General features: G+C 38.7%; 1 protein-coding gene across 3 annotated transcripts in view; it reads left to right on the top strand.

Moving 5' to 3' along the window:
• The first annotated feature begins 24,926 nt into the window (after window positions 1-24,926).
• Window positions 24,927-26,893, top strand: part of LOC135219299 (uncharacterized) — a 390,151-nt gene continuing 388,184 nt past the window's right edge. The window contains exon 1 of one of the 3 annotated variants that reach the window (XM_064255955.1): window positions 24,927-25,042. The gene's annotated coding sequence lies outside the window, so the exon portion shown is untranslated. The remainder of the gene's footprint in view (window positions 25,043-26,893) is intronic. The other 2 variants (XM_064255953.1, XM_064255954.1) reach the window with 2 other exon arrangements.

The raw sequence follows: 26,893 nt of genomic DNA, 5'->3' as shown, positions 1-26,893 counted from the left end.
GGGGGTTTGTAGATCATTTACGAAGTCAGTATTATCTTGTTGGTTATTACGACGATGTGTTAAACTCATGGTGAGGAGGTTCTTGTAGAAAACACCAAGTATAAAAAATTATATATTCTTCTGAAGTTTTACATGCTGAAGATCAGATATGATTGTACAAGTCTTCTAATAACGATAGCTTGATCGCTTCTGCCAATGATGATGGCTAATCACTATTCCTCTACATGATAAAGCTTAGGTAAAGAGGTACAGGTCTTCTAATGACGATAGCTAACTCTGTTCTGCCTGTCTACCATCTGTTACAAGTTATGAAGGAACAGACAGTAGTTCGAACATATGAACATACATACAAATGACATAGTTTTCATACGAACACACAATCAAAATGAGACACGCTACAGATCACGTAGGCGGTAGTTGTCTCAAGCAGGGAGCTTGGACTAATGTTTATAAACAATTGAATGACTACAGGTGACGGCATGTTATCTTAGCCTACATACTTATTGTATACGTCATCTTTAGCGTCTCTAGTCTGATAACATTCCTGCAAGCAATCTTTTATATATGGACTAACATTCTATATTTTTATTATGTAAACACTTACATATACAGGCATATGTTACTAAAGAACTAATGGAAAGTGAATATTGCCAAGTTAAATCCTTGCCTCAATGAGGCTCACATGCATTGACAGGGTGGTCAAGTGATAGTAAGGAATTTTGACCAGCAGATAAGTTGCAAGAAACCAGTAGAGGTAACTCTGTTGGGTATGAAGTGGGACAGGAAGGAAGATAATTTGAGGCTGAAGCTAGGAATGAAAAGAGTAGAGAAATCAGTAATAACAACCTCACAAAAAAAGTTACTGTCCCTCTTAGTGGCTATTTCGACCCCTTAGGCCTAGTTAGTCCCATTTTTGCCAGGGGAAAAGTCCTCTCCAGTAACTGTAGGAAGCCAGGGTGGGCTGGGAAGATGTACTGTCAGAAAACCTCAGTAAGAAGCCAGTAAAGTACTCACAGAATTTGAAAATGTCCACACTCACAAGTTTAAACGAGGGATTATCTTGGAAGATAGCAAATTGCATTTGTTTACTGATGCATCCAGTAAGGCCTACGGCACAGTGTCAGTGGGACCAGGTAATTATAAACTGTTGTATTTATTTTTTGCAATGTCAAAGATTTTTGTAAACGTTTACATATTTTTTTATGTACATCAATGAGACACATGAAGAAAAATCTTTCTCTTGCCCACTAGCTTGTGAGTTTCCAGAATGAGAAGTCTCCCCAGTGTTCATCTGATTTTCATTTGCAAGGGGAAATTGAGATGATGAGGAAACTATATTCAGTGAACAGTTTACAATATTTCCATGATTTGCTTCTCTGAAAAACACGTTGTAGGTCATTAAGATGTCTCAACTTTGTTGCCACAAATTTACCGAAAAAAATCTAATTCATCTTCTTCTGCATCAAGATACTTCTCTGCTTTTCAAGAGTCTGCTGCTTTGGAAATTTTCTAGATGGCGGTTTTTCGTATTACGAGATACATGAGCAGTATCTTGAAAGAAGACGCAGCTGCCCCTGAAGTCTCAAACCTGTCCCAGATATCTCTTAGCGGGCGGAACTAGGCCTAGATGGTCTTGGCGTAGATTCCCCGGCTTTATCTGAAGATTGTCAGCAGGGCGAAACGACGCTCACTCATTGTACACCGGTACAAAGGATTGCCTTCTGGAAAGTCCTTCATATCACTCATTGTGGTGTGACTGTCTGACCTCACTGCCGACATTATCGAATTCCAATGAACACCTTCAGTTCCCTCAGGTCCATGTCCCCTGAGGGCAACATTGCCCTTATGATGATAATTACTCCTCAAAAGGGCAGTCAATCATTGGAACGCAAAACAATCTCCGCTAGCATGTAGTCAGACAAAAAGAGCAAGAAAATGTCGCTCACTCTTACCACCCCCAGGTTCAATCCTCTGTGTAAACAAAGGGGGAGGGAGGTAATCGGGTTTCTACTCTACCTCATCCATCACAACCCTCACAACCTCAAGTCCAATGTGCTGTATAGGAGCTCCCCAGGCTGGCTGGAGGTCACCCCTCCTCCTCTTCCTGCTCCTAATCTCGCCCGTGGGAGAGTGCGTCCTCATCCCGAGAGGTTGACGGTCCAGTGTAGGTGTGGCGGTTGTTGTTGTTGTTGTAACAACAACAGGGGACAGTCCCACTACCCATGATGTATCCCCCCCATCAGTGTCGTCCCATCCCCCGGGGCCCCGGGGGAGAGGTCAAGAGGTACAGCCTCCTCTTCCATTTCCTCATCTTCCTCAACGCAGCTCGTCCCTGCTCCAGGTCGTCCACATCCTCCTCCTCCACAAACATGGTGGCTGCCTCCTCCTCCTCAGACTCAATCTTCAGGTTGTCCTCAACGTCACTTTCAAATTGAATGAAAGTGTGTTGATACCATCTTCACCCAGAGGTCTCTGTCTCTTCGATGACATTGCTGATAACTGAAAAAATGCAAAACATTAGAAATGAGCACTTGAAGGAAACTCTGACATATGACCATATATGGGCATCTCAGCCAATGCCCCTGGCAAGCACATGGTAAACACACCATCCTCCCACGTATATCAATAAAATACAAAACTATACTAATTAGTTATATGAAATAAAAACTATCCTACATAAATTTAGTTATTATAACTTTGCTTTTTGCAAAAAAAAAAAAAAAAAAAAATTTGCACTCGAACGGAATTGGACCATTTGGCAAACTAGGGTATCTCAGCCAATGCCCCAGGCATGTGTAAGTGTTTTACATAATAAAAATATGGAATGTTAGTCCATATATATAAAAGATTGCTTGCAGGAATGTGATCAGACTAGAGACGCTAAAGATGACGTTATACAATAAGTATGTAGGCTAAGTTGACATGTCGTCACCTGTAGTCATTCAATTGTTTATAAACATTAGTCCAAGCTCCCTGCTTGAGACAACTACCGCCTACGTGATCTGTACGTGTCTCATTTTGATTGTGTGTTCGTATGAAACTATGTCATTTGTATGTATGTTCATATGTTCGAACTACTGTCTATTCCTTCATAACTTGTAACAGAGATGGTAGACTGGAGGAGAACGAGTTAGCTATCGACATTAGAAGACCTGTACCTCTTTACCTAAGCTTTATCATGTAGAGGAATAGGATTAGCCATCATCATTGGCAGAAGCGATCAAGCTATCGTTATTAGAAGACTTGTACAATCATACCTGATCTTCACCATGTAAAACTTCAGAAGAATATATAATTTTTTATACTTGGTGTTTTCTACAAGAACCTCACCGAACCATGAGTTTAACACATCGTCGTAAAGATAATACCGACTTCGTAAGTGATCTACAAAACCCCAGACACTCCATTGAAGATGGAAGTGCAATACCAACTGACTTAGCGTATAGATTATCGCAAGTCTAACATTACTCATAGGGGGCGCCTTATCATACAAGGCACAGCCCTAATATTGGGTGGCCAGCGTACCAGAAGAACTCTACAACGTCCTACGAGAAAAAACCAGAATAATCATCATGTATCATAAGAAGTCAACGACGACGGAAGCAGCAGTTTCTTCAAGCAACCTAGTTATCATCGTTAGTGAGCGACTTCAGAAAACAATAAGAACTCTTCAACGACGACGAAAGCAACAGATTCTTCAACCAACTTAGTATCATCGTTTAGTGAATAACTTCAAGAAACAAAACCGACGTGTTCCCTTTTCCTACGGCAACGGAAACTTCGTCTCTCATTAGAATCATTCAAGAAAACATCGTTAGTGAGCGTTTCCGGCACTGCAAGAAACAAACCGAACGCGTCTGCAGCATCGGATTTTTTCAAGGGCTCGAATCATCGAAACAACGCGCACGGGGAAAACTGCAAGCCAAACCAGGTCATCCGCTAAATAGAGAAGGAGGACCAAGGCCGTGTGTCGTTATCGGAACACCGTGACTTCCCACAAAACAAGCTAAGTACAATTTTTTATTCATTTGGAGTAACTTTGAGTGTTTCCTTTGCAGGCTGAAGTTACGAGACATTCTTAATCTTACTTTTTTACAGAAATTATCTACATCATTGAGATTTCGCTACTCGAGTTTTTTTTATCTTTGAGTGTCTGTTTCCAGAAGTTCTACTGAAATATCATAATCATATACTAGTTAATTTTTATCATTTTGGGTGATTATTAATCCCTTACGTAACAAATCATATTAAACAGTGAATATGCGTTTACGCAGTGGATGTCTGTATTTATACAGATGCATGGATAGGGTCGTTAGGCACCGTAGTGATTAGAAAACACACAAAAACAAGTGGAACACCCGTACAATCTATATAAATTAGAGATAACACTATTTCGGGTCATGACAATAATGCTCCTTTGCAAAGTCCCGATCGCAGTTTTTAGCCTTGAGTTTTTTGAGTTATATAAAATATCGAACCTCAATGACTCAACTTAACTTTTAAAATATGGCTGGATTGCAAGGAATAACATGTCTGTAAAAAAAACAAAAAAAAAAAAAAAAAAAAAACTTTCATCAGGCTAAATGCGCTGACCAGGATCCTCACTATTTCAATTTTAGCAAAGAATGAAGTACAAACAGTTAATATTGAATGCAGTAGTGATAACTTGTCTTATTAGTAATCGCTCAGTTCCTAATAGTTCGTCATTCATTGCTTTATACGTAACCAGCAACATAATCTAAAAACACACAATACGTTGACGATGGTAATAAAGAGAAGGATCCTAATTATTACAAAAAGAAATAGAAACAGTAGCCCGTTCAGAATCAAACAGCAAACTCGGTGACTGTGTCACCTAGTCAAGCGGTCAAGGTCAGTCAAAAACTGTCGAAGTGTTCAAAGCAAAGCAAATTCCACACAATAAGCGACTCTAGCAGAGTGGGGAAAAAGCGATGTTGGATCATACATCCCAAATACCTTTTTAAAATTAAAAAGGATTTCCCTATGCATCACACGACCGTATAAAGTAATCAGAGCAGGTTTTCGTTTTTTTTTTAATACATAGTTATTATAAGTAGTGGTGGATTAAGCCCGACTGTACGCGCCGTAAAAATTTAGAATATCTTGATTTATTTCATTAGTACACGTATTATCCTGTATTTACGGACTCACCGTCTGTTGTTCGAACTTCCCTAATGAGAAGTCCGGATAAGCGAGCGTTTACAGATACCTCTATAGTTATAAAAAACATTGATCTGTATCTAGTGTATTGTAGATCCATCTAGGGGTATACAAAATATTATCTTACATCCTGCAAAATAAGGCGTGTTTATCAAAGGGAAATCCTATAAACCTTCAAACATATTAAAATCCGTTTGAACAAAAATGAGACAGTTAATCAAATAATAACTTATATAAGGAACTATACATTTTGTCTCATAAATCGTAACATTGTCGATTGACCCACAGAATTCTCCACAACTGCAGTCGCACTTTGCACGCAAAATCTCGAGAAGCATGCACCCTCGAATGTCTTAGTGCGTGTAAAAAGACTTTGCTGGGAAGTGAAATTTTAATCCTTCCCGACACTCTGAAATATAACGATTTCCGCGAACAAAGCCCTAAAAGTGTACATATCGTGGATACGGAAGTTATAAGGATCGCATTTTTTTTTTATTGTTGCTAATTTTTAATCCCGCCCAACCAGTCGTAGATGAATCTCTCTGATAATCTATCTAAAGTAATATCCGTAAAGTCATTCAAGCAGAGGTGATTCAGCAGAATTTTTTTTTTATCTTTTACCTGAATACCAGGAAGTTTCTCCACTGGCGAGTGATCTCTGGAAAAAACGGATGTAATTTAACACAAATACGGTCCTAAGGACAAACATAAAGCTATATACGTACCTTCGTGTAGACTCTCAATGAAATTTCAAAATAGAGATAAATGACGAAGTTGAAAAATGTTAGTAATAGGAGCCATTAGGTAAATCAAATTAAGCCCATATAATTTTTCCCTCAAATGTCATGCCATAAAAGATCGGACTTGGCGTATCTGCGTAGATTCTGTCGCTTAAACAAGGAAACGACTTCCGATAGTTTCCAGTGCAATGTACCGACGACATCTTATCTCTGTTAGGTTAGAATAAATTTTTTTTCACAACCAACTTGGACTTACTTAAAAGCTTTTACCAGATACCATTACCTAAGTGATTGTACCTCATACTCCGTTTTCAGCACACTCAGGGGACATTATCAATTTTTTACGTATGCCTCCGGCTTACGTTGCGCCCCAATTACAATATAGTGTTTTGAGACTTTTTAGGGGATAAACCCTACATGCCTATATGGATGATCTTGTAATCTTTTCTAATACCTTAGAAGTACATTCACATAAAGTAGAGCTAGTGGCTATCAGAGACAAAGACAAATAATCTTAGAGTAAAATATCTAAATGTGATTTTTTTTTAAAACCGAACATGTTTATCTAGGTTTATGTGTATGGTCAAGGTCTTAAAAGTAGTCCATGGTAAGGTGTCGGCTATTCATAACTTTCCGGTACTTATTAACGTAAAATGGGGGATACAGCACTTTGCGCTGTAGTGGGTATTACAATCGTATGTAAATATGTAACTCTTCAATCATGACAGCTCCTTTAACAGATCTTACGAAGAAGAGCGTAGATTTATTATGGTCTGAAAAGCATCAACAGGCGGAAAATGCAGCTTACCTAACTTAAAAATCCCTGGATTTAAATAAGAATTTTTTTTTATTGCACAGACGCCGCGACCAAGGGTAAGAGGGATACTACTTCAGTAATATGATAAACAGTTCTCCTATAGCTTTTTATTCACGTAAACTAAAGCCCTTTGAGTAAATATGCAGTAATAGGCAAGGAAGGGCTAGGTATCTTTAACACTAGTACATTTAAGTTCATAATCTATGGCTATCCTGATAAGGTCCTTACTGAACATGAGTCCTTTACCGAGTTTTTTCAAAGGCTTTAATCACAGTCCAAAAGGAACTCGGTGACAAATGATCATTCAGGTCTTTGGAGCCAAGATAAGATATCTACCTGGGAAAGCAAATATCATAGCTGACGCATATCCCGCAATCCCGCACCATAACCGCAAAGAACCATTAATTAGACTAAAAAATATAGAAACATCCGTACCTATTGTTAAAACCGTATCTAAACAAGAAAATTCCTTAACCCAAGAGATCGCGAGCATTGAATATCTGGGTTTGGAGCGCAGAACTGTTACAACTGAACAAAGCAAGAGTCAACAGACATAACCCAAACAATAAACACTTCGAACGGAAACAGAGTCAGCAGCAATAAACACCAAACAATAAACACTTCGAAAACGAAACAGGGTCAGCGGCTAAGCAAACCATAAACACTTCGAGCAGAAACCTAAAGCAAAAATATATTTAAAGTATGTGTATCAGAATATGTATCAAATGTAATATTATATGTAGGTCCGTGACGAGGAAAACCCGAAGAACACAGCGATGACTAACGACCAGGTAGTAGTAATAATCTCTCTCATACCAATCGTCATAAAACTGGTTGCATTCCGTCATCCAGGGTTCCTCCTTTTTCACAGAAAGCCAAATCACTGTTTTCTGGCCTACAATGCTTACAGATATAAAAAAGCACATAACTGATTGTAACACGTGTCATGAAAACAAGGGACACTAAGACACCTGTCCAGTTTTAGTGGGGCCTATCCTGTGCCAAATCAATCAATTTTGAAAGAATATACTTAGAATTATTAACAGAGTTACGAGTCGGACAGAGGGAATAAACACTTCTTAGTGTTAATAGTTCCTTGACAACGTTTATATAGAAGTAATAGCACTAAAAACAAACACCGCAATTGAGTGCATTAGGAATATTTATGAGTGCTAAATCAGTAAACATGGAATTCAACACATGATAATCTGACTCGGGTGGTGTAAATCAATAATAATCTCCTTAACACGTTGGTGATTCCTTTCCATTAAGAAAACCAATAATATAATCATCCCACCCAGTCAATCGGTTTGGTAGAATACCGGATAATTAAATAGGAAGTGTCAATGTCTTACGAGTTACAACTCGTGATATTGGATCCGAACTGGATTATAGCGGTTTCTCGCTGGTTTTGAAATAGCCGTTTTATCATTTATAATCTTGAGTATCTATAAAGAATTGATGCCGCAAGTAGCCTTATACTAGGTACGCCGCTAGAACAACTTTACCGCATATTCAAGCCACCATTAATTTATCAATATATATAAAAAAAGATATATAAATAAATAAAACATATAAAAAATAAATAAATATGGATACAAGTGGAGTCATATAACACTCCGTAAGAAGATCGGAAGGGTTACAAATTATAATAAAAAAGGAATCACGATAAAATCAATAAGCAAAACGTAACCATAGATAATTAAATATCCAAATATATATGCGTAAAATTTGAACTCTAACTTAACGCTTTAGTAATGACAAATAAGCTAAAAGTTCAAACACATATCCAAAATCTACTGACATATTGTCTGTCCCGGTGATTTATATTCGTAGTCAATGAAAAAAAAAAATTAAATAAATAAATAAATAAATAAACTAATAATAACAAATAAATAAAATAAATAAAAGAGATTTTAAAATCAGGAAGTCTAGAAGTGAAAATGTTATCTATGGAATATCCTATATGAATCTTATACAGGGCTAATAATATATATAGAATTTGTATGGAAACCTTTTTTCATTAGTTTCAATAAGGAATATTTAATTTCCATAATCATGCAGTTTTCAACATGAAACTAATATATTGTTCAATTTTGGTACTGTTTTTTTTTTTTTTCAGACATTCTTCTCATGCGGGTGGAGAATTTAAAACACTAAAATATCATTTGAAAATACTAAAGTCGTATCTCTTACAGCAAGTAACGTAACTCTTAGCTGGCTGAGAGCAATCTCCTGCCAAGTGACGACGTCATCATTGCCGTATCAGCATTTGTTCCTTTTAACCTCAATAATCTGCTTACACAGGCTTCATCTGTGTGTCGTCTCTGCTTGCAAACAGATTGACTGGAGAAAGGAATGCTTAGCCCGAACTTCTCATGGAGGGGCAAGGCAGAACGTTAGGTACAAAGTGTCTATCGGTATGCGCAATGCAACTTGCAATCATTTTAAAATTAATAAACAAAATAAGGAAATAGAATTTCTATAACATCAAAATGAATTAATTTTTTTTTTTTTTCTGAACCTCATAGACAATTAGAGTCAATAATTCAGCTTATGACATGGGTAAACGGACATTTAGAATTATCAAGTTGTGGATAAGAAATATTTACTTGCAACATTAGCCTATTACAATTCAAGTAAATCACATTCATGGGAAAATGTCACATTTTCTTGGAAAACCCAAAGTTTATATGAAATTAGTTACATAGTGGGTTTTTTTTCGTTGCACCTCCTACCTATTAATAAAGTTTTTAAAATTAACCTCAGAGGATGCGCACGTGAGAATTGAATATGAAACTTTTGTTAGGGCACATAGGATCAGATTTTATCACAACTTAATTTCAGTTAGCATAGAGAAATACAGAATCATGATTAATCTTCTCTTTGACTCTTATGTTGCCTGGCAATCTTACAAATAGCTCCGTTTTCCACTTCTTTGTCTAGTAATTTACTACCAGTAATATCGAATTTTTCTTTGGGATTCGTATTGAATATCTGTTATTTTTTATATTATGGATATTTTTTACAGTCCTCATAGACCTGGATAGGTTCACTCATTGTTAATGCCATGGATAAAAAAGTTTGTACAGCGGACTCTTTTGAATTCCAAAATATCAGCGAATTCATGTGGGTTCAGTCTGGTCTGAAATGGCTCTCTTCCCTCCCCTGTATTTGGATGTCGTCTGAATTTACTTTGCCCTTGTGACAAGTATAATTTCACTTGCAGCTGATTAATGGAACCTGGTTACAGTATCCTGCAGTATGAGAGTTTCACATCGCAACTTCAAAAAATCGTTCGTCGCAGCGGACGACTACAGTCAAGTAACAACCGCCTACAATGTAAAGAAAGGAATTTCATGGACTTCTTCGACCGACACCGTATCTCGTCGTTAATCTCGTTTTCATTGCGGAACGCACTCCAGCGGCTGTCGGAATCGACTATGAAAGGGACATACTTCCGACAATTACGACCCGAAAAGGATATTCAACTCTACTTTGCTGGCAACGGACTCGTGCTGGGGATTGTTTTTTTTTTTTTTATTCATCGCGAACGTAATCGTGTTGCTTAGGATGCAGAGAATAAGTATGAGCGCAAAATAGAACGTTGGACCCGCCCAGGCAAATTTTCCCCTTGTTTTAACCATTGAAAAAGGCCGTTTCATTGGCTATAGGTGGTTGTCTGGAACTGTGTAATGGACGAAAAGTGGTTCGAAACGCTAGTTAAAAAGTGTAGTAGTATAACATCGGTCATGTATCCTATATATATAAAATATCATGTATCCTATATATACAAATTATCATTTGATCCTATATATATATGATCTAAATAACAGAATTCGAAATATATTTTTTTTGCGTGTACGCACTAGGAATCTATATATAAATGATCATAAATAACAGAATCTAAATATATCTTTGCGTGTACGCAGTAGGAATCTATTTAAAGTGCACATATATTAATCATAATTATATAATCCATATACCAATGTATAAACAAATCAGGTAGCCTATAATCAATCTGTTACCTTTTATCTTACCAATATCTGCCAGTTATTTATGAGTTAGTATATGAATTAATGAATCAGATATATAACAGTTAGCATAAAAATCAACGAATCAATCAGTCATAAACATTAATAATGTTATCAATTCATATATGAAATTTTTTATCAGTTAAAATATGATTTTTATCATGTTAATCTTCATTCTATGCAATTATCAGAGTACATTAGTATTTTCTGGTAGCATATGTATCTTAATGAGATGAAGTGAAAGAAAAAACTGTATCATTATATATCCGTGATCACTATTATTTACCAATATCATGTTTTATATTATTACTTGAATCAATTCATGTACACAATGAATTTTTATTTACTTATATATATATATATATATTCACATAGTGTCTGTATCACACTCCTATAAGTCAAATGCAAGTCAGTTTGAGTATATTCATTATTGGTTTTGGTAGATGACCGGCTAATGTATGTTTACATAATAAAATATGGAGTTAGTCCATATATATAAAAGATTGCTTGCAGGAATGTGATCAGACTAGAGACGCTAAGATGACGTATACAATAAGTATGTAGGCTAAGTTGACATGTCGTCACCTGTAGTCATTCAATTGTTTACAAACATTAGTCCAAGCTCCCTGCTTGAGACAACTACCGCCTACGTGATCTGTAGCGTGTCTCATTTTGATTGTGTGTTCGTATGAAACTATGTCATTTGTATGTATGTTCATATGTTTCGAACTACTGTCTATCCTTCATAACTTGTAACAGAGATGGTAGACGAGGAAACAGAGTTAGCTATCGACATTAGAAGACCTGTACCTCTTTACCTAAGCTTTATCATGTAGAGGAATAGGATTAGCCATCATCATTGGCAGAAGCGATCAAGCTATCGTTATTAGAAGACTTGTACAATCATACCTGATCTTCACCATGTACAAAACTTCAGAAGAATATATAATTTTTTATACTTAGTGTTTTTCTACAAGAACCTCACCGAACCATGAGTTTAACACATCGTCCGTAAAGATAATACCGACTTCGTAGTGATCTACAAAACCCCAGACACTCCATTGAAGATGGAAGTGCAATACCAACCGACTTAGCGTATAGATTATCGCAAGTCTAACATTACCTCATAGGGCGCCTTATCATACAAGGCACAAGCAGCCCTAATACATGCACATGATAAAACACATCATCCTCCCACATATTCCAAAAATAAACCAAACCAAACTATACTAAGTTAGTTTATAGTATACACTGTCCTACATCAATTTAGTTATTACAAACTTTGTTGTTTGTTTTTGCAAAAAAACCACAAAATGTTTGGCACTCAAATGGAATTAGACCATATGGCAACTTAGGCATCTCAGCCAATGTCTCGGGCATGCATGCAATAAAACACGCCATTCTCCCACATATTCCAATAATAAAACAAAACTATATTAGCATGAACACTGTTTCAATATGCAAGGTTTACCTAATAACGTTTGCTTTTTTTGCAAAAAAAAAACCCCCCAGAAATTGGCACTTGAAGGAAAATGGACCATATGGCGATATATGGCATCTCACCACTTCCAAGGTCACGCACATGATATGCACACCACCCTACATTTTCCAATATTACAAAACTATACTAATTAGCTGTTATGCATACTGTCCTACATGAATTGAGTACGTAATAACTTTGCTTTTTGCAAAAAAACACAGAAATTGGCACTCAAAGGGGAATGGACCTTATGGCCATATTACGGCGTGTCAGCCATGAACAAAGGCATTCATATGATAGATCCATTGTCCTCCAACCATATTCCAACTTTATTACACACTCTACTAGTGTGAACACTGTTCAATATGTGAGGTTTACCTAATAACTTTGCTTTTTACAACAAAAAACCGAAAGTGACACTTGGAAGAAAGAAAATTAACCATATTGGCGATATATGGCATCTCAGCCACTCCCAGAGTCACGCATGTGATACACACACCATCCTACAACATTTTCCAATATTACAAAACTATACTAATTAGCTATAATGCACATTGTCCTACATGAATTGAGTACGTAATAACTTTGCTTTCTGCAAAAAAACACAGGAAATTGGCACTCAAAGGGACTGGACCATATGGCCATATATGACATGTCAGCCATGAACAAGGCATTCATATGGTAGATCCATCATCCTCAACATATTCCAATATTACAAACACTATTAGCATGAATACTGTTCAATATGCAGGTTTACCTAAAAACTTTGCTTTTAAAAGAAAACAAAAACAAACAAATTGGCACTTGAAGGAAAATGGACCATATGGTGATATATGACATCTCAGCCACTCCCAAGGTCAGACACAATGTAGACACACCATCCGTCCAGACTTTCCAACACAACAAAGACACATGACTATGCACAGTGTTCATTGATAAATTGGTTAGTAATAACTTTGATTTTTTATCACCACCTACCTCTTAAAAAGTGCATGCAGATCGACCCCTGACACGAGCGATTATCAAAAAAAAGGGGAAGCACTTGAGGCAGACGTAGGCAGCTCTGCACACGACCGTGGCTTGTAGATGAGTGGCTGCCTGCAGGTTGATCACACCCAGATTCGACACAGGTGGTAACTTTATGGGAAAAAAAACATATTTTTTTAAATGTTTTGACTTAATTTTAGCACTTAATGCTTTGGCAATCCAATACAAAGTATATTTCAATATGAAATGTTTTACACTCACATACCCCATATAATAAAATGTCTTTTTCTTCCCGTATTTGAAGATATTGTGAGGATATCTGGGTACTGATGCTTTATTGCCCATGCGTGGGGTATACAATGACAGGTGCGGACGGATATGTAGTACCTGGGCCAGGTTGACAGAGGTCTGAACGTAGAGATAGACAATTTGTGTTTCTTTAAATGCACATAAATGATAATGTGTAAAGACATAGTTTGTGTACATACATGGATATCTATAATAGCAGAAAGGCCGACTTCTACATCGAATGACATAATTGGAAATCAGCAAGTTGTTGAAATAAACATAAAATATTGAAGGACGTTTGTCCTTACTAGTACTCCCCAAAGACAATAATTATGAAATAATGATTGGAAGATGAAATACAATGAGGCACTTCTAGTCACGGTATCATTGTGGAGGCAGGAGGCGACCCCATGTCCTTGAGATTGGTTGTTGTGGGGCGTTATTGACTACTGATTCCTTTGACATTCTGGCTGACAGGATGCCTCCCCTGGCGTGGCGCCTAGGGGGTTTGACTGTCATCCGAGGGAGTCCCCAGCTGCGTTTGGATGTGCCAGGGGCTTCGGGAGCAGCCTTGTTTCATGAAGGTACTCTGGGGCGCCTGCTGGTTTTTTCCCTGGTGTTGCCGTCGTCCATCAGGAAGGCATGTTTTAATCTGTCTATTGAGATGCAGTCTTTGCAGTCTAGCAGGACCTATGGTAGCTGCAACTTCCAGTGGATGCAGTCTTTGCAGTGCGAAGACTCAGCAGGACCAAGGGTAGCTGCGACTTCCAGTGGACGCAGTCTTCACAGTGCGAAGACCCAGCAGGACCCATAGTAGCTACAACTTCCAGTGGATGCAGTCTTCATGGTGCGAAGACCCAGCAGGACCCAAGGTAACTGTGACTTCCCATCCAGCAGGCCAAGGAGGCCCGCAGGTGTGGCAGTGGCGTCGGGCAGGCCAGGCAGGCCCACAGGTCGGACAGGAAGGCAGAACCTCGGTCTGTGGCGATGTTGTCTGGTGTGCCACCGCGGCTGATCCAGCTTGAGAAAGGCCTCCGCACAGGCGTTAGTAGAGGCTTCTGTCAAAGGAGTCACCTCGGACCACCTAGTGGATTGGTCGATGATAGTCTCGTGGACGTGAGAGCGTTGTGGAGGCTCTGAGTGCCATATTTACTCTGTTAATAGTGTCAGATTCGTCAGAGTCAAGACTAGACGCTGTGTAGTTCCGTTAATGACTCTGAATGCGGTTGACGTGTGTCGTTAATGGCGGGAGCCAAACCGTCCGAAGATGCCAGAACACACCTGGAAAGGTGTGCCATCATGAGTCCATTAGTGGCGTCGGTGTCGACCAAGGAAAGGAGCTTTCAGAGACCTAGACTTTATTGCTGTATGGTTCCCATTACAGGTACTCTGAAGGTAAGTGCCTGTAGTGAGTCCATTAATGGCATGGCTAAAACTGCTGTGTTTACCATCAATCCGGGTCACCAGCTGTGAGGAGATAGATAGACAGGTATCTGGGTACTGATGCTTTATTGCTCGAGTGGCAGGGGTAAGTATACAAAGACAGGTGTGGAGGGATACTTCGGTCGGGTTGACAAAGGTCCGAACGCAGCGATAGACAATTTGTGTTTCTTTACATACATTAAAATGTTAATGTGTACAGACATAGTCTGTGTAGTATATACATCATATTTATATTGGCGGAATGGCCAGAGATCGAATGACATAATTGGAAATCAGCAAGTTTTTGAAACAAAATATTGAAAGGATGTTGTCCTTACAAATGTAAGCTAAATATTCTTATAATAACTTCAACTTATTACCTTTAAAACAGACGTCCTGATACATCCCTAGGTAGATCTAGGGTACTATTCCGCGGCGGCCTAGACTATGGCAGTTGCGGTTTTTCTATGCAGTTTTACCTCCTGAACAAGAATTTTAAGTAATATTTATTCGGACGACTGTAATTAACCCCACGGGGGCCAGTACTAAACACAGCGAAATACATTGGACGCCCCAATCCCTAGTGGATGTCGTATCCGCAGTTACGTTCCTTGCAGTCCGTGCGGAACTATTTTGTAGAATTACCAATCCCTACCTGAATATATTATTTAAATCATGCATCAAAAGTTATACCAAACTGAGTTGTAGGTACTGTAGCTACCAGATAGCCAAATAGGCAGCAACCAGTGATGCTGTTTTTTCTTCACAACATTGGCCTTTAGCAGTGTTACCATATGCAGTTCATCTGATTTTTTTTACTTTATTTATGATTTAATGGTTAGAATGCGTATTTTCCGATGTAGGATCATTTTCCATGATGTTAGAAAACTGCACGTCACTAGCTTAATATAAAGGGTTTTTGACAAAGAAAAATAAAGGATTACAATAAAATTCAGTTGTATAAATAAGCAGGATATGTTTTATATCTTTATTTTCATAATAAAACATAAAAAAGGCAAAGTGAAGAATTTTTTCTTCAGTGCCGTGGCCTGTGGTCGGAAAAGCCACGGTGGGTTGCACCAGATACCACTAATGGTCCAGAAATTCCTCAAACGGCAACCCTGGCAGCAACCACGATGGAAGTAGAATATTTCGTTATGGGTTGGTCTTTCCTACCGTGAACCCCATTGTGTGTATGAATTTTCCATACGAGTTATCATTCACATATCAAAGAATGCCTTGTTCGAGATATGGCTGGACTGAACAGAGCTAAGGAGGAAAAATACGCCAGTTCATCTTTAGTATGGTTTCTTGAATATGGTGTTTTGTCACTATATTTAGTATTGTTTTCACCTATTTTGTGTTTTTGGTCGTTGTCATATCTTTCCATTTGTTTTTTCCCCCAAGGAAATGTTGGCATTTTACGTTCCATTTGGATTTGACCCATTTGCCACTATCACGGTCTAAACACGAAAGCTTGTCAAGATTTTTGCACACGTCGTCTGAGAAATCACGTGCCGATATTTCCATGATTCATGACAGTTTTGTTATGATAAGAAATTAAATGCATTGTGTGAATTCTTATCTTGGCACTATAAGAATAAAAGCAGTGTATGTGTTAGTGCTTGGCCCTTCCCTTACCCACAAAATGTCATCCGACCAACCTCCAACCGTTGCGCAAGTGACCCAGGCACCTACCGGTGCCTGTGCACCACACAAGTTCCGTACTCGCGAACATTGTCTGTATTTTACCCTATACCAATACGAACCGTTCGGGTCGGACGTCGAGTCCGCTATTCAATCTGTCAGTGATGCCTTCTCTGATGAGGAAATCAACGTTGCATATACGAAATGCAAAGATCTGATACCAGAGAGCATTCTCAAGGAGCGATCCGCGAAGAACTTGTCCTCTCACAAAAAAATATATATATCACTAAGTGGCTAAGGACCTCTCGGTGGAAATCTACGCCGATGACCCTTAAATCTGCTCCAGGGGGCCCGCTGACCTAAGCCTACCCGCGGTGTACCACACGGCAGAAAATGCCTTCCAAACAGCAAAATCCCTCTCAGAAATAATGGGAAAAAACTCAGAAAAAAATCGAGGAGACAAATGATAAATTATCAGAATCTGGGACGTGATCAAAGGACTGCAGGATTCCCTAGACAGTCTAAAAGGGTGGAAACAAATTATCTCACACGGATCTGGGATGCGATCAAAGGAGTGCAGGGATCAATTGACAATCGCACAGATAGCCACCAAACTCCTATGAATGCGGCATCCCAGTTTTTCCTCGCCTCCCAGCAACACGGAAGTGCCCCCTTCACCTGTAGGCCGTTCTGAGGAGACAGTTGGTCCCCCAACCTCCCCTCCCTCCCCAGTGCCTCCGGTGGAAGATAGACCTCCGGTGATGATTACCAGCCCTTGTGATCCTCCCCACCCTATCTCTCCCCGCCACCCCCCATCGTAGATGCAGATGAGAGTGATCTTGAGGGGTCTAGCGGCTGGCAGATACACAAACAAGTAGGAAAGAAGAGAACGATCCTCTCGTTTGGCCGCTGGAGGACCCGGAGCCCAACATTTCGAGTTACACCTCAGCCCGACAACCTGAGAAGAGATGTCACGTAGCAATTCACAATCTGCGCTCATCGGTGACGCTAGACGCCATAGTGAGAGTCAAGTTTCTTTCTCACTGGCTCTGACCCACTTATCTCTCACGAAACTCCCATGTAGAAATAAACATAAAGTGGCTTACAGGATTACCTGCCTATTTCAACACCTCGACGTTCTTAAAGGCGAGAATTTCGGTCCTAATATATTAGTTTCAAGATATAACCTAATCCGGGACCAACCACCCCCAGGGGAACTTACTGTCACTCCAACCAGGGTCATTTCCACCGCAAGTGCCAGCCAACCGCCCACGGCAAGTGACTGCCCACTCCCCCTGGATAACCCCCCATCCACCCAAATGATCAGCGCATTCATCTCCCATCTTCGTGAGTAGCCATGGATACATTAAACATAATCTCTTGGAATATTTTTGGCCTCAAGCGGAACATTCCTCGCTAAACATGCTCTGCAAAAATTTCAACGGCATCATTGCATTGCAAGAAACGCTCCTCTGCCTCATGACCTTGCCATCTGCGATTCAATTATGAAGACTTCAGAACCTTCTCGACTTCATCGATGCAAGTTACAGACCAAATCATAGCCGGTCGTCCGAAAGGGGGATTTTCTTTCCTGTGGCACAAATCGTTAGACAATATGATAAAGGTGATGACCTACAGAGTGACAGATTGCTTGGGCTTCAAGTGACAGTAGGGAACTCTAAATCCTAATAATTAATGTTTATATGCCATGGGAAAATAACAATAATTTTGATCATTACTGCATGATCCTAGGGGAGTTACACACTATTATTCAAGATTCTCCTGCTGATCATATTTGTAGAATAGGGGACCTTAATTCTCACCCCACAAAACAATTTTATAATGAACTTACTCGCTTCTGTCAAAATCATGCTCTCCAAATTAGCAATGTAATGCTCCTCCCTCCCTCCTTCTACTCATATGTACATAACAGAGCGGACGCAATTACAACCTCCTGCTGGACCACTGCATCACATCTCCACAACTTCATGATTCTATTATGACCTGCAATATCGCTACGATCTTGCAACGGGCTACGATCACATCTCCCAGTTTGTTACAGGTGTCATTCAGTAACCCAATCTCCTCCCTACCGTGAACCCACTAAACTGACGCCCTCCAGCGGTTAACTGGGAGTTTAAAAACCAACAGAAAGCCGGATACTTTAGGCGACCATGGAAACCAGGTTGCGGTCAATAATTCAACCGCTGACGCCTTACTGTGTACCAACACGAAATGTAGAAATGACCACCACAAGATGGGATCTGAATGAATTCTATTCGAACATAATCTCCGCTATGCTTGCTCGGGCAGGACTTGCCTTTAGATTTCGTCAAGATAATTTCTGCGTAATTACCTGGTTGGAATGACTTGGTTAAGGATCTTGTATCACAATACTTGCACGAGAAATGTTTTTGACTGTGGTAGGCAAAATGGCAGCCCGAGGGAAGGTAATCCAACTGCATTACTAATGAGGCAGGCGAGAGCGCAATTCAAACTTGCTCTTAAGCACTGCAGGTTAAATGAAAAACAACTAAGAGCCGATGCAATGTCTAGAAAACGTAGAATCTGGTGATTACCCTCGTCTTTGGAAAGATATCCAGTCCTTAAATCCCAAAACTAAAAAGCTATCACAGAGAGTAGGGGAAGCAGTCGGAGACGAGGCTATCGCAAGGATGTGGGGTGATCACTTCAACAATATCCTGAATTGTATAAATGATCAGGATTCCCGAAGCGAGGTAGATAACCTCCTTAATGACAACATTCAATTTCATTTTGCAGACCGTATTACGCCAGGTAACATCAGCGATGCCATAAACAGCATACCTAATAATAAATCGCCCGGCTGTGAGGTCTTCCCGCAGAGGCTTTCAAATTCTGCATCCGAGGGAAGAAAAAAAAATATTTACATTCTGGCTGCTGCCTTATTTCAATGCGTGCATAATTCCAGTTTCTTCCAGACTCCCTACTCCTTAGTTCACTTGATACCAATTAATCAAAAACAAACTAAAGGATTTGCAGCTGACCCTGGCAACTACCGGCCAATTGCAATCACAACGATCGCATCGAAGATACTTGAGTCGGTTCTTCTTGTGAGACTTCTCCCCTTTCTACACCACTGACAACCAGTTCGGGTTTAAAAGCAAACCACTCAACCGACACCTGCATCTACATACTGAAAGAATTGCTGAACTACTACCTACCATCAGCATCTCCGGTTTTCCTGTGTTCGTAGATGTGAGAAAAGCATTTGACAGAGTAAACTACCTGAAGCTATTCCTGAAGCTGCATAAAAGGGGCACACCCCTATACTTAATTGGCATTTTACATTGCTGGTTCTCCACACAGCAATTCTGTGTCAAATGGGGCAACGTATTATCGTACACCTTCGGCTCCCTAAACGGGCTTCGGCAAGGAGGCATTCTCTCTCCATTCCTGTTTAATATGTACACGATGCCTTGAATGTCAAACTGAACTCACTCCCAATCGAATGCCCATGTCAAATGAAACAACTATAAACAACCTCTGTTACGCCGACGTAGGTTCTTTCTGATTTCCCCAAGGCAGTGCATTGGCCTCCCACGACCTCATCGACACTTGCCGCCAATATGCAGAGGAAATTTGATATAATCTACAACGAAACCAAGACCCAGTGCATGTCGCTCTCCCGAGATCGCTTAAGCATATTGCAAAACCACAAATTTTCCTCGGAAACCATCGGCTGGAATTTGAGCGCGAAATTTTCCGTTATTTGGGTCCACATTTATTACCAGACGAACCCGTAAAGATACTGTAGACATTGAACAGAGGCGTCGTAAACTATGTGCAACTGGCAACATGATTGCAAGGAGGTTTGCCTTCTGTCACCGAGACGTGAAACTGCTGCTCTTCCGCTCGTACTGTTACAGTATCTATGGGTGTTCCTCTGGACGAACTATACCGAGAGACCATGAGACGTATCACTGTTGTGCACAATGACAATCTGAGACGCCTCACAAACACTCCACGCTACCACTCCGCCACACAGATGTACTTAGAAAACCACCTGGACAATTTAAAAATCATTGTAAGGCGAACAATGTCCAGCCTGGTAACCCGAGTGAGAAACAGCGGCAACTCGCTCATACAAAGCATCCTAAGGAGTGAAGCAAGAAGAAGATCTAAATTGTGGGAAAGATGGGAAAACGAGGCCTTTTTCCCCTAAAGGACTTAATCTCTGTATTAGCAAGATGTTATCTGCAGATTTTGTCATTATTATATTTATTGCTGATATTTATTTTTTCATTATTTCTGTGATTACTATCAAGTTAAAGTTTATATATATATATATATATATATATATATATATAGATATATATATATATATATATATATATATATATATATATATATACATTCAATTTATGTATTTAGCCCTCTGGACCAGACTACTGTAACCACCTAAGGTCTCTAGTGAAATTTAAGCTATATAATTTTGTGCACTAACTGTTATACTCTCAATGCATTTTTTTTTTCTCACCAATATTATTACTACTGCCAGTATTATGATTACTATCTTTTATGCTACCTCAGCTATTTTGTGGATAAGTGCCGATTACTAATTTTTCCTATCATGTTGACTCATATATCTAGATTGTGTATGTTACTGCGTATTTTGTATGTTCATTGTATATGGTCTTGAACCGAAATAAAGGATATTATTATTATTATTACTATTCGTCAGCCGGTAACCATGCTGTTTCTCTCTCTCTCTCTCTCTCTCTCTCTCTCTCTCTCTCTCTCTCTCTCTCTCTCTCTCTCTCTCTCATCAACATCATCATCCATCATCATCATTGTAGTTCACTGACATAATCATGCCAATTGTGTTTGCTAGATTCCAGTCATATATAATGTTCGCATGCGTGGTCTCAGTAAGTCTGTCTGCTACTGTAAACTTTTTGTTTTTAACAACGCCATTCTGTTATACATATATTATATTTTCGTCTCTCTTGGCGAGGCTTTCATAATACTCGCTTGTCATTATCATGGCATTAATGTTTACATTCTCGTAAGATTCATGCATACCCAATATTAGTCTCTCTCTCTCTCTCTCTCTCTCTCTCTCTCTCTCTCTCTCTCTGTGTGTGTGTGTGTGTGTGTGTAGCACCTACGTATTTCTTTGCATGTAGGAGCCATTCTCCCAATTTCAGTGTTATATGAGCCATACATAGGTATCATCATTTTCTTCAAAGGGAACAATGACCTTGTTTTTTACGATGCTAGTTTGCAGTGAATCAAGCAAAATCGGTCTATATCATTCTCTCCCCTCCTGTTAGCAAAGCATTTTACGGGGTAGTATAATGAACATGAAGTTGCATCGTCTCGTATAATGCGGTACAACGCAATGACATCTTTCGTTTATGTAATATATTGTGATTATCTCTAAGAATGTTAGACAGGATTGGTTTAGGCCATAGAGGGTATATACCTGGGTCCTGGATGGCGATCTCTATACCATCACTTCGTAGTTCGGGGTCTTCCACCAGGGCAGCGTTGCAAAGCCGTGCAAATTGAACAGGGGATTAGCGCAATTATGATTTTTTTTTAAATATTAATGTTTAATGAGAAAGTGTTTAGCAAATTTTTAGGGTCTAGTGAGTAAGTGTTTAATGAAAATTTATGAATAAATGTTTAGTTTAGGGTTTAGTGAATGTTTAGTGTTTTGTGAATGTTACTGAATCTTTATTATGAAGTATTCAGTGAATGCTTAGTTTACTTAGGGTTTTAATGACTCGTGAATGTTTAGTGTGTAAGTAATCAATGAATGTTTAGTGAGTGTTTAGAGCATGTTAGAGTAAATATTCAGTGAATGTTTAGTGAGGGTTTAGAGTTGAGTGAAAATGTTATGTGAATGTTAATGTTAAACAACTGTTTAGTGCATAAGCATTCAGTGAATGTTTAGCAAATGTTTAGAGTTTAGTGAATGTTGAGTGTGCCGAGTGTTTAGGGTTTAGTGAAGGTTTAGTGCCATGTTAATATTTAGTGAATGAATGTTTAGTGTGTAAGTATTTTAGTTGGTGTTTAGAGTTTAGTGAAATTTTTTGTGAATGTTAGTGTTTAATAAATGTTTTAATGTGAGTAATGCATTCAGTGATGTGTTAGGGTTTACTAAATGTTTGTGTTTAGTGAATGTTTAGTAAGTATTCAGAGCATGTTTAGTGAGTGTTTAGTAAATGTCTTATAACTGTGAATGTTTAGTGTGTAAGCGTTTATTTTGTGTTTAGTGAGTGATGAGTGGATGTTCATTCACTGTTTAATGAGTGTTTTGGGGTTTAATGAGCATTTAGCGTTACGTGAGTATTTAGTGTTTAGTGAGTGTTTAGGGTTTATTGAGTGTTTAGTGAATGCTTAGTGAATATTTAGTGAATGTTTAGTGTATAGAGAGTACTAAGTGGATGTTTAGTGTATAGTCAGTGCTTAGTGAATGCTTAGTGTTTAATGAATGATTAGGATAAGTGAATGTTTACTGTATTGAGGTATAGTGAGTATATAGTGAGTGCTTAGTGTTTTAAGAGTCTTTAGTGAGCATTTAGTGTATTGTGAGTGCTTAGTGATTGTTGACTCTCCAGTGAATGCTTAGTTATTGAGTGAGTGTAGGTAAAGTGTGAGTGAGTGTATAGTAAGTGGGTGTATAGTGAGTGTGTGTGTATAGTAACTGAGTGTTTAGTGAGCGAAAGTGTATTGTGAGTGTCAGTGTTTAGTGATTATACATTACTGTTTAGTTTTAGTGCTTAGTGACTGTGCGCTAAGAAAGTCCTGTATTTTACAGGAACCATTTATGCTAGACACTGCTTAGATCCAACAGCAGATGCTTATAGGCCTTGACCACAATGGTTGGAGTGTTTAGGCCAACCTGCATTTGTAAGGTAATTTTTCTCTGTGAAATTGGGGTCAGTAATATAATAATAATAATAATAATAATAATAATATAATAGTATACCAGTAGTAAAAATAATATTAATAATAATAATATAATAATAATAATAGTAAACAGATAAAAGTAATAGTAGTAATAAAAATAAAAGTAATAAAACAGTACCATGAGCCGCTCGACGTCACACGTTAGGCAGGGCGATCTCCACCAGTATTCCATCTTGATCGCCACTGCAGTGATACACGCTCTATTATTTAGACTCGGTGGAAATATAAACAACAGTTTGTTCACCAGTACTAGAAATACTCCGAATTATGGTTTATATCAAACGCATCTAAAAATAAATCTGATAAATCCAGGATGCAAATACCGCGTCAAAGTTGTTCTGGATGTAAATGGAATGACGACGAAGAACGCAAAAAGCACTCTTCTGTTCCTTGCATGCAAATAAGATATCCTGCAGCAGTTAGATCACGCAAGGAATCTTAATTACAGTGTATGCGATTATACACCAAAGATGCCAGATGGACTGCACACCCCGAAACCGAGTTACAGATGAATACTAAAACACGTGATAACTTGCATAGGATCATAGATAAACTTTAATCGTATGATCAGTCTGGTTTACGTCAACACGGGTCCTTCCAACAAAGACGATGCTATTACTCTCCGCAAACACATTATAAGGTTTAAATTTTCTTCCGTAACCACACAGAGCGTTAGAATGAAGATTATCTTGTTATCATCACAATCAGCGTTTATACCTCTTCTGAAACACCTATAATATTGCTTTATTTCATTCATTTGGAATTGTATTTCCATGAAACGAAACGTGCGTTTGCATATAACATTGTAAATAATCTCAGATGCACGCTTCCTGCTTTTTCAAGGTCATAAGCGTTTCTTCATATGCCAGCTTTTTTATTTTTATCACTTTGTGTTACTTATTATGAGATAATGCAAAAATTCTTCAACCCGGGGCAACTGCAACAAGTGTGACTGATTCCAGAATTATATCCATACAAACCTCTGCAACTGAAGCGGCAAGGAGTATATCAAGGTTGCTAAAGCCAATTACAATAATGAAAAACTCAGGTTAACTTCAAATAACTAGTATTCGTGGGTAATATAAACTGTGATTGAAGGACATTAAGACTTTCAGGGATGAATTACGATCATTGACCACAAAACCTCAGTAATTGCTGTTCTCATTTCCATAACAAAAGACAGTACCTACTCAAATTCAGTGAATTTTTAGTATTTTGAATTTAAAAAAAAAAACACTGAAACGGTGAAACCAGAAGAAAATCCTGGTAAACGAATGAAGCGAAAACAACATAGCATATGAAATATGCACAGCCAATATAATTAAATCAACAGCAGAAATTATATTTTAAAAAAATGACGCAATGACCGTTCCAGATCCAGAAGACACTTGACTTCAATGTTTACATCTGTCAAAAACCGAATGGCTTCGACGTTAGATTGAGAATTTTTGCATAGGTAAATGAAGATCATTGAGTTTTCATTATCGTAAGTATAGCATTACAGAATGTTTATTTATTATTAAATCAATGTTAAATTATTAAATCAATGTTGCCATAGATAAAGTGTATGATAGAGCAGGCATTGGATTATGCTACGTGGGCTTACTTTATTGAAGGTAGTGTACACCTACCTAATTTATATTGTCACTAGGCTAGGTATGCTTAATTTTGCTACGTGGCTTTGCCCATGACATCGAATTATGTTAAGTGAGCCAAAGTTGTGCTTTTGCAATTTATAGCTAACCTTGCTATGTCATTTTTTAATTTTCAGTAGCTTCTACTACCTAGGGTAGAAAACATCACAGCAGGCCCAAGCAGGCCACCTACAATCAATGCAAGCCACCCTCCGAAAAAGTACATTATAACGCGTCCTGCCTGACACCCGAGATGGGCATCAGTCGCGACTTGTTGTTGTGAGAAACGGAGCTAAAGACCTCTACTCTCCTTTCGAAGTAAGTATTTTCTCCAAAGTTAGAAATTAAGGCCAAATTTTAAGATTTAAACAGAGGGTACTGAAAATGGCGCCCACGGCAGTGGAAATCTCACACAAAACGCTTTAGAAATTTTTACTTACAACTAAAAATGTTTCGCAAGATGACGCCATCTCGATGTTTACGGAGTCGCTTGTGTCAACAAACTTTTCCATTTCCTGTGATAAATCCGCACACCACTTGTACCCACAGACGCTGGAGCACTTTTTATATCACAACAATCGAAACACGATTTCTCACCAACAAGAAGCCATGCGTAAACAGCTGTTTTGGGTAAAGAAGATGACGAGAAGCGTGCTCTTGGCTAATTTTTTTAAATAAGTAGTAAAACATCAATATTTTACATATTTATGATGATTACTTTGAAAATATTTCGTTATTGAAAAAGTAACTCGACTCTGACTCAAATTTAAGTAATTATTTTTCTGAATTAGAACGTTCTTTCAAGTTCTGTATTATGACGTCACGACATCTTGACTTTCGTACCTATGTAAAATAATTGCTATACTCAACTGTCATTGCAGAACAGTTTACCAGTTATTCATGCAGATTGTTATCAGCTATACATGTAATTGTTATAATCGTAATGCGCATATATATCTTTATTATTTACTTTTTGGTTATATGAAGATGTTTTACTGCTGGATTATCGCCGTAGTGTGACGCAATCGTTTTCGGTCCATGGGCCTCTGTCTGTTTTCGCACCATAAGAAATTATGGGGCCGAATTTGCAATGACCAGAAAGTCGTTAAAAGAGGAAAGTTAGCATTGAGGGGCATATGTTTTGACTGAGAAAAAAACAAATTTATTCAATAGCTAGCTTGTAAAAATACTTGGTTATAAAAAACTTGATTGACAACTAAGCAGCATGGTCTACTATGGGTTTCAGAGACAGTGCAAGCCAGTTTTTTGTGGGCATACCTATTTCCTGTAACGAACACTCTTAACAGAACGAGATTTTGCTATAGTGCATTACACCCAGTGCCGTAATTTATAAGGGTATCGTGAATCACTAATCGTAAAGAATAACGACACTTGTCCTTGTACCAAGAGACAAAAAAACTCCATTATGCAGAAATGGATAGAACACGCGTATAAAGCTCCACCTACCCTCTCTCCCCCCCCCCCCACCCAACCCCCCCCCCCCCCCCCTCCACCGCCATCCCTTTTCTTCTTCGTCGTTTCGCCGCTCCTGCTCTCTCTCTCTCTCTCCTCTCTCTCTCTCTCTCTCTCTCTCTCTCTCTCTCTCTCTCTCTGTTGCCATTCGGTATGTGTTGACCCTCCAAACTGGGTATAAGACTACACAAAACGTTGAAATTGGTGAAATTAGGCTATGTATTGGAATT

This window comes from Macrobrachium nipponense, chromosome 1 (assembly GCF_015104395.2).
Source record: "Macrobrachium nipponense isolate FS-2020 chromosome 1, ASM1510439v2, whole genome shotgun sequence".
NCBI classification, from domain to species: Eukaryota; Metazoa; Arthropoda; class Malacostraca; order Decapoda; family Palaemonidae; genus Macrobrachium; species Macrobrachium nipponense.
This window is presented reverse-complemented; position numbering and strand designations above follow the sequence as displayed.